The 10,242-nt window shown below is 37.5% G+C and overlaps 1 non-coding gene across 1 annotated transcript; it reads left to right on the forward strand.

The window, feature by feature from the left end:
• Positions 1-2,070: 2,070 nt before the first annotated feature.
• Positions 2,071-2,203, forward strand: LOC126019371 (small nucleolar RNA SNORA51). Its single transcript, XR_007499094.1, has one exon. It is a non-coding gene; the product is annotated as a small nucleolar RNA SNORA51 (small nucleolar RNA).
• The last annotated feature ends 8,039 nt before the right edge of the window (positions 2,204-10,242 follow it).

Consider the following 10,242-nt stretch of genomic DNA (forward strand, 5'->3'; position numbering starts at 1 on the left):
TCCATTTTGAGTTGACTTTTGTATAAGGAGTGAGATATGGGTCGATTTTCACTTTCGTGCATATGAGTTTCCAGTTGTACCAACACCATTTGTTGAATAGGCTTTCTTTGTTCCATTTCATATTCTTGCCTCTTTTATCAAATATTAGTTGGCTATATATCTGGGAGTTTATGTCTGGGAATTCTGTTCTAATCCACTGGTCTGAGGTCCTGTCTCTGTTCCAGTACCATGCTGTTTTTATTACTATGGCTTTATAGTATAGTTTCAAGTTAGGTAAGGAGATACCTCCCAACTTCTCATTTTTCAGAATGTGTTTAGCTATCCTGGGTCTTTTATGGTTCCAAATGAATTTTATAATTGATTGTTCTATTTCTTTAAAGAATTGTGTCTTAAAGGGTCTTTGAGAATGGAGCACCAATGGCAAAAACGTTAGCATCAACTATAAACAAATGGGACTATATCAAACTAAAAAGCTTCTGCATGGCAAAAGAAACCCTACTTAATGCAAGAAGACAGCTAACAGAATGGGAAAAAATCTTTTCACTTGATATATCAGATAAAGGGCTGATATCTAGAACATACAAAGCGCTCAGAAACCTGAGCCCTTCAAAACCAAACGAAGCCATAAAAAAATGGGGAGACGAAATGAATAGACATTTCTCTGAGGAAGAGAGAAGGATGGCCAACAAACACATGAAAACATGCTCACCTTCGCTCATCATCAGGGAGATCCAAATCAAGACAACAATGAGATACCACCTCACACCAGTGAGGTTGGCTCACATCAAAAATAATGGAAACAACCTTTGTTGGCGAGGATGCGGTATGAAAGGAACTCTCATCCACTGCTGGTGGGAATGCCCCCTAGTCCAACATCTATGGAGAAAAGTCTGGAGAGTGCTCAAAGAACTCAGAATTGAGCTGCCATTTGACCCAGCAATTGCTCTCCTAGGCATATACCCCCAAGATGGAAGGACATTCATTCCAAAATACGTATGCACCCCACTATTTATTGCAGCACTCAGTATAATAGCCAACTCTTGGAACCAACCTCGATGTCCAACAACAGATGAATGGATCATTAAGATGTGGTACATATATACAATGGAATATTACATGGCAGTTAGAAATGATACAATCACAGACTTTGCAGCAACGTGGATGGACCTAGATCATGTTATGTTAAACGAAGTAAGTCAGAAGACAAAAGAAAAACACAGAATGGTAGCACTATTCTGAAACACCTAGAACACATAAAAAAACAAAAAAATGACATTGAAGAAGCATAACTGCTTGAACCACAAAGAAAGACTTTATAAACACACACACAGCCACAAGATCTGCACAGCCACCAAGATCTTTAGAAACAGGTCTGATTTTACCATCCAAGATAAAGTAGAAGTCTTCCACATACCACGAAAGCAGCAAGAGGAGAATAAATGATCTATTTTTTTGACGTCTTTATTTTGATGTGGAGATTACGGTTGATGTCTCCAATATTATTTTATTTTATTTTGTTTTGTTTTTCTCTTTCTTTTTTGCACTTGAGTATGATTTGATTTCAGAACCGAGATTATTGTGTGGTGCCTGTCTTTATTGCTGTGGTGCTTATCGGTTATTTATTTCGATATTTTTTTTGTATTGTGGTATTTTAATTACTTTTTTCACATCCTCTCTCAAACTGAGGTTGGAAGCCTCTAGACAGGACTCTGCCTATTTTCAGCATATTTGATTTTTGATTGAGAAGAGGACATATTAGGTGATGGGTATTCCCCTGATTCAATGTGAATATGTACCCAAAATACTACAGTGAAAGATATGTAAGCCATTATGAAAAAAAAATTGTGTTTTTAATCAGAAATTTTCTTTGACTTACATGTATTATTATTATATCAATTATATTATATGTTATGTTATGTCACTATATTATGTTATATTAATTTACCTCATTATGTTAATCAATTTTGTCCTTTAAATGAATTCTTACTTTAAAAAAACAAACAAACAAAAAAAAACAACTTTAGTTTGCTCTGAAGAAAAAAAAAATAAAATAAATAAAAGATAAGATAAGGCCTCCCAAATCTTACCACAGGCTGTGTTCTTTACACTGGCTGTATAGAAAGAGGAGGTACAGTAAAGGCACCCCATATACACCTCAACACAGGCCCCTTGCCGGGTATGTATTGTGAATTGGGGGACAAAAAAAAATGGAAAAAAAAAAAAAAAAAAAGATATTTAACTAACTCAGGAATAATGCCCTGTGGAGAACACTGAAGTCATAGACAAAGTTCTACAGACAAAGGATCTGGTTAGGCCAATTGTCATGTGCCTGAGACTTTCATTAGAAGCGGTGAGCCTTGCAATGAAAGGTACATCCTCATTAGCATTTCAGTACTAGTCACTATTTTGCAGATAATACTATCTCCACTTTTCTTCAACTGTATTTTAATGCAATTTTCAAAATATAAAATATATATAATATATATTATATATAATATATATATAAAATTATGTTTAACCAGTTTCTCTTCACATCTTTACACCTTTACTGACAACTTTATAATTTATTGTAACACAAAGCAATAAAGCCAAGATTCTAATCATGGTTGTCCTTATAGAATACACTATCTATTCGACATAATTCTTTTACTTTATCAATATTTTCTTTTCTTTATAATGACATACATTTTATACCATATTGTCCAGCCTACCGGAGAGCTGCATGAAAAAGAGAAAATAAAATTACTTCCAGAAATGATAAATAGAGTGCATACGTTGAACAATATTAAACTATGAACTTTAGTCAGTAGCTGCATTGCATGGTGCTTTGTGTTTAAATGATCAAACTGTGTGTAAGCAGATCCAGATGAGAGTTAAGGAAGCTAGGGTGTCTTCTTTGAGTCCAAGTGTCAAATACAATGCGAATGTTTTAAATAGCTTTACAAAATGGTGGCGTTACTATGTGGGATGAAAATGTGCTCTGGATCTCATCCCCTCCCCAACTATCTCAAAAGACTTAATGGGGATATCTATATTTTCTTTACATGTTTAATTCCTTATGTGTTTAATTCCCAATGTAAAGGTACCCTCCTCCATCCTTTTTTTTTTTTTTTGGCTTGTTTTGGTTCTGCTTAGTACAAAATTCTAGTAGAAAAACTTGCTTAGGATAATAGCTAAGGTCAAAACCAGGGCACTGAGATTGTATAGTCTGTCATTTTTACCTCTAAATGCACCAACACTATAATATGGCACTGTTCCCTTTTGCATAGGCACACTAAAATAGGTAATATGTATAGAAAGAATTTCTTATATAATAGGGATAAGAACCCATAAATTTTATAATATAGGGTTGCCTCCCACCCTGAACATTTGTCATGGGAATTCGACTTAGACCTCATATGATTGGAAATTGACCATCCAACCTGGAACCCCGGATCCCAACCTTAGAACTGACACAGTTCCCTGCAATAGCACCAGGAATCAAACTTCCCCCAGGGAAGTCCCTAATACTGTTCTGGCACCAACTTGCTCCAGACTAGGTTTATATGACATCTTGATGACAATGAGGAAACAGCAACGACTTGATCTAAGGGCAGATGGCCCTACCTTATCATCTAACAGTGAGATGAAATATGAAGTCACTCCATCCTTTGACCTGTGCAAAAACCAGGATCACTATTTACAAAAGACTGTCTGCAACAACTGGGACTGAGTGGAACTTCTGGAACCATCAAGAAAGACTCTATCCTAGTCTTTGACTTAGGATCTATGCATAAAGCAAGATCTCTAATTACAGAGGATTGTCATTGACAACCACAAGTGAGCAGAACATTTCCTGGCACCATAAAAAGACCTGGGGTTTCGACAATGAACATGTCCAGAGCCTCTAGTTGATCTCATACCATATGCTTCAATTGTGAGAAATCCTGTATCTCATAATCCAATGGAAGTCCCTTTCTAATTGCCCCAATACTTACTGTGCCTATGCAAAAAAAAAAAAAAAAAAAAAATCCTTGCCACACCAGGCCCCCTTCCTTCTTGTTTTTTTTTTTGTTGTTGTTAATGTTTTGCTTTCTTTTTTTGTTTTGTTTTGTGTTGTTGAGTTTTTTTTATCTTTCTTCTTTTAAATTAATATTTATAGCAACTAGATAGGGGCTCTTCTCCGCTTTTTTTTTTAAACAGAAACATAGAACATAAATCATCTTGTTCTGCCTCATAAATTGGGGGGGGGGAGTAGATAGCACTGTTAGGGGAAAATTTATAACATAGATATTATAATAACTCAGATATGTGATAGATGCTTGTTAAGGCCTTCTCCACCCCCACCTTGACCAGATATTGATGCCTGTAAAGCCTTTCTCTACCCCACCTTCTTGATCCCCCTTGATCTGGTATTTCACCTTGAGGCATCAATGGCCTGCTGCCATCAGTCAACCCCCTCCTAAGAGGAACTTGACATATTTGGGCAAAGGAATGGACTTATGCTCCTTCCTCCCAAGGTTCTCGCATTTTCTTTTGAGAAAGGACGTTTGCCCTCTGATTGGACATTGTGTTTAACCCCGGCCGAGGGAGGTTCCTTAAACCTCTAAAAGACACCTTCCTAGATTACCCAGGGCTTTCCGGTTTCAGTCTATGTGGCTATCCCGGAGCCCCAGAGCTCTGGAATAAACCTGCTTTGCTTTTTCATTCTCTGAGGTATATTTCGTGATCTTTATTGAGGTAATGGGTTTTTCACGGACCTTTGAGTCCCAGTGCTGTCCTGAACCTTGGGCTTCCCAGACCCTACGATTCTTGGTCCCCTTTTAACAGTACCAGGGACAAGCAGTTCCACAAACATTGAGTGAAAATAAAAAATGATCAGACCTATATACCCAATCCAAAGTCAACAACAATAAAATCAAGAGACCCAAACTGCAACAAGCTATACACAAAAGAAATCTGTTATACGAGCAATTCAGGGGGTTCAGGGTATAGGTATGGGGTGCATGCTGGGAACAGGGTTGGAGGGAGTCAACACTGGGGTGGAATTGCCCTGATTCACTCTCACTCTGTACCTTAAGTTTATCTGTGAAAGACTTGGGAAAAACGGTTGTGCTAATCAAGGCATAAGACCCAAGGTCTTCAACCACCTAGATAAGGGTAGAATGATTGAAAACCAATGGCTTACTGCAATGTGTATAACTATAGTTCATCATGACTATGCACATAAGTGCTGATGCATAGGTGAATGAAAGATTGAAAAACCATGCTCCAGGGTACCTTCGTATTATAAATAGGAAGAGCCTAGACTTTTACAACCCATTTATAGTAGTAGCTTTTAAGGTTTCTAATGTCTTGACAACAATGGCCTAGTACAGAGAGGTTCTGTCTCAGAGAACTAGCCTGTTTTACATATGTTTTAGCTATCACTGACTGCTTCAGGCCTTTTGCAACACAAATTGCATGGAATGATTTTTGCTAAAGCTACATAAAGCAGTTTTTAAAACTTTACACAATGCTCCAAACAATTTACTATTAATGTAGTTATGTGTTTAATGTAAAACAGAAAAATCACTTATATAACTGAAGGAAATGAAACACACAGTATTGGATTTTCTTCTTTAGAGATAAGTAAAACTGCCAGGTAAGTAACATGATATATGTACATAATGGAGATGTTCCTTTTATAATGTAAAGAAGAATGTTGATATGAGTTATACCAGGACAGAGTAACTTAAAAAGGCATCTACTACATCTATTTTAATCTATACTTATGTATGCATATATGTACATATACATACATAAACATATGTATATGTTTATATATATATACATATATAAGTTTTCCTAGTTTGGGGCCTTGCTGGTTGATGGGTAGACATAGTGTTAAAATATTGAATAATTTATTTAGGGTTTAAATGCATGTACATAAACACACATACACACACACAAACACACACACACACCACAACCCGATATCTATTTCACGTCTAAAATTTTACATTCCAAAAATTAGGAGGAAAGAGAACAACCGCTTTACAATTTTTACTATATCAAAGAAGAGTTGTTAACTTTATAGAAGCAATTTAAGGAAATGGGTACACATAATAAAATGTTCAAAAAATTTAACTCTTGTTTTTTTTTTGACAGAAATGGAGTGTCTAACTCATATGCTGCTGCTCTATATATCTAGCATGTTTGCATCCACTTAGATTCTCTCCCTTATGTTACATTCTTACTTTCCTTGGAGTTTTTTTATTGCTGATCATCTTCAATAAATGTTCTCTAATATTTTTTTCCCACCAAAATTCTGTACTTGGGTGCCTCTCTTTATACTCCCATGCTGCTTCCATCTTTGCTTTCATAAATCTGCGCTTTTTGCAGTGAAGTAACATAGTTTTATGGAAAAAATTAACTTAGAGGAGTGTATGGGGAGGGAAAGACAGAGAGAGGGAGTCATTCAAGAGCAATCACAGGCTTCTCTAGAATGCAAAAAGCAGGGAGTGAGTTTTGGGAGAAGACTATTTTCAGTTTCTTCAACTTGTCTTTGCTTAGAGTTTTCTACATCAAAGCTTATGAAAGCCTTGACCTCTTGGTGCTTTTATTGTCTTATCAGTATCTGTAGAGCCTCTTCTAGCTTTTCTTTTTCTTAGGGAGTCTACTCTTTCCTGAGTGGTGCCTCAGTTTCTGCCTTAGGTGGTGCTTCTGTTTCTCCATTTCCAGCATTTGCATTTAACATCTTAAAGGAATGGGCAGTTATTTTAGTTTTATTTCTCAAAAACTCATTACTAGAACCCACTATGGGTTTGCAGCATCTCCCACCCTAGAAATTTCACCCTTTTAAATCTTTAAACACAAATTTAGTATTAATAGGTCCCAGAAAATGGCTCATTGTATTTCAGACTTGTCAATTTTAAATAAAAATCAGATAGATTAGACAACATTTAAAAGCATTAAGCCCTGGAGGAGAAAAGCTTTCCTGGTCCAAAGAAGGCAGAGCATTTAAAGAAATCAGAAAATAATTTATAGCATAATCTTTTGTTTCTTTACATTTGTATTGCGTTTGTTTATTGGGCCAAACCTTGCAGTGCTCAGTGGTTATTCCTGGCTTTTTATTGAAAAATTACACCTGGCAGGATAAGGGAACCATATGGGCTGCTGGAGATCAAACCTGGTCAGCCATATGCAAGGCAAAGCCCTAACTGCTGTGTATCACGCCAGCCCCTACATTTTGCATTTTGATGATGCTGTTAAGGAAATTGTTAGTTTCTGTTTTTACTGGCCATCTGTAAAAACTTGTGCAGCTGGCAATTCAAGAATATGAAAATACTGTTTTATCTCACCCAAATAGAGAATTAACACAAATAAAATCAGTTTGGTAAAAATATGGAAAATTGGATTCCTTTTGGATCAACTACTGCCTACATGGAAGGGAATTTAACTAAAATATCCTGGCAGTGGGATACAGTTTTAAAACTTGATGAACTTTGTTTGTTTGTTTGTTTGTTTGTTTGTTTTTCGGCCACACCCGTTTGATGCTCAGGGGTTACTCCTGGCTAAGCACTCAGAAATCGCCCCTGGCTTGGGGGGACCATATGGGACAATGGGGATTGAACCGGTCCTTCCTTGGCTAGCGCTTGCAAGGCAGACACCTTACCTCTAGCGCCACCTCACCGGCCCCAAAACTTCATGAACTTTATTGGTAGGTTTTTCTCTCCAGTTTTCAATAAGTTCCACTGATCCCAATCAATAACTGACTGACTGATAGATAAGTGGATCTATAACCTACCACTGAGGACTTAATATGTCTCTAATAAAAACACAACTCAACACTGAAAGCTAAGTTACAACCTTGTGATTTCGTGCAATGTGTGGATTTTTGTGTTATTAGAAAACTTCACTAGGACTCTTTTGGCTTTGGTTTTTTTTGTTGTTGTTGTTTTGGGGCCACACCCGGCGGTGCTCAGGGGTTCCTCCTGGCTGTCTGCTCAGAAATAGCTCCTGGCAGGCTTGGGGGACCATATGGGACACTGGGATTCGAACCAACCACCTTTGGTCCTGGATCGGCTGCTTGCAAGGCAAACACCGCTGTGCTATCTCTCCGGGGCCCCGGCTTTGTTTTGTTTTGTTTTGTTTTGCTGTTATTGTTTTGGGGCCACACCCATCAGTGCTCAGGGGTTACTTTCGGCTCTGCTCAGAAGTTACTCTTGGCAGGTTTGGGGAAACATATGAATGCAAGGGATTGCACCCCGTTCAGCCGCTTGCCAGGCAAACACGCTAACCATGATGTTATCTCCCCTGCCCTGTTAAATCCACCTAAATGGCCTGGCTCCAGAATGGGGTCCGCGGCTGGAGATCCCTCGATCCTGGGGAGGGGTCCCAGAGGTCAGGGATGCCCAGTGGTACCAGGAAGAAAAACGCCCACCGCAGAATGTTGAACCACGAACCTTGAGGATGCAGTCACACACAGGTTTAATAATCAGGACGCCCTGGGTCCACTCACAGCCTTTTGTCACAGCAGGACTTCAGTCTGCAGTGAGACCCCGAGTATCCAAATTCACAAACATTTAAGGGAATTCATATGATAATGAGCATACAGGTCAAAGCATTTCATAGGCTTATACAGTTTGAATCATCCAATGATTTTTTTTTTACAGAAAAGGCGCTATTTTCTATCTGTTCAGCCCTTTCATGACATCATTTACCCCCAACTCCTAGGTATGCAGATACGGGTTGAACCCTTCAGGTGATCTCCTAATCTACAGGGTGGAGAACCCATTCTCTTGACAGCTTAGTGACCAGAGTGATTAGGGGAAGGGAACCTTGTTTATTATATCATACTTCAAGCAAGTTAGAGACAGAAGCAAAATAGCATTAAAATGGTTTTTACCCTTATTAGATTTTAGATGTATAGATTTACCCTTATTCTATACCTATGTGTTATTCTATCTATACCTATGTCTATTCTATCTATGTGTTATCCTCCTTTATTTTTTTAGTGATTGTGTGCAATTATTCCTCCCTAATCTTCAAGGGCCATCTGTCCTCTTCGGGGATCTCCTCTGTGGGGCTCAAGGTGTATGTTGGAATGTGATGTTGGAATGCAAGACGATCTGTTGGTTTCACCTCCCTCTCCTCCTTTCAAGGTGTCTGATGGAAAACAAGATGTCCTTGCATTCCTTGGAATGTCCTTTGAGATTTACAGTCTGATTCCAGGAATCAGCTGAACTCTTGGGCCTAGTCTTTCTTACCTTGAAATTGCAGCCTCTGACTAAAGTTGCAATCCTATTTATTACTAAGAAATCACTATTCCTATTAAAAACTAAGAACATACTATGTCAAAAATACCCATCCCAACGTAAGTTACACAGATTGTATAAGTTTAAATTTTCTGTCAGGGAAATATTTGTCAAGTGTGCCTGGGCTCTCCTTATCTTTAGGGGCCAGGCTACTTAGGCTTGGGGGAATCCACCCAGCTGTGAGGGCTAGCCTTTGCCTATCAGGGACTTTGGGCAGTTAAGGAAAAACTAGCTAATATAAAAATGAATTAATACTTTCAATTCAGAAAAACACAAAATGTCAAACTTAAAAAATCTCACAAGATCTTAGAAAATCAAAAGTTACACACCAAAATCCAAAGTTAAAAGGTTACACCCAAAATCAAAGGTCACCTCTTTGCCAGACACAACAGCCCCTTCATTAGGTTTTATGTTCAAGTCATATGATCAAACATGAAGAACAACAAAAGAATTCTATTGAATAATCTACTAAATCCAGTACCTAACAATATATTTTTCATAAATCTAAAATTTAGTTTTGTCAGTATAGTTACAATGCTTAAGAGAATAGACTTCAGAACTAAAATACTGGCATTTGAAACACAATTCCACAAGGCATTAGAAAATTTACTTAAATTTTGTCTCATTTATTCATCAATAGAAGGTTGCTCTTAATTTATATGTGTAGGAATTTTAAGTGTAAGGTAGTGAGAACTATATATGTGGATGTTGTTATTTTTACTATTAATGCAATTTGTAAGGCAATTCAGTGACCAATTAGACTATTGAAAGTATCTTTATAAATGTCTATAAATATAGACATTATAAAAGCCTGTAACTCATCAAACTCCCCTTATCTGTTTACTAAAATGCAGACATATGAGATAAACCAGAATGAATCATGTTCTAATGTTCTCTGCAAGAGCTGGGAACCCCCAGATAGGACCTATATAGCTAGAGCTATAAAACAGCTATAGGATGGACC

Source organism: Suncus etruscus, chromosome 9 (assembly GCF_024139225.1).
Source record: "Suncus etruscus isolate mSunEtr1 chromosome 9, mSunEtr1.pri.cur, whole genome shotgun sequence".
Classification (NCBI taxonomy): Eukaryota; Metazoa; Chordata; class Mammalia; order Eulipotyphla; family Soricidae; genus Suncus; species Suncus etruscus.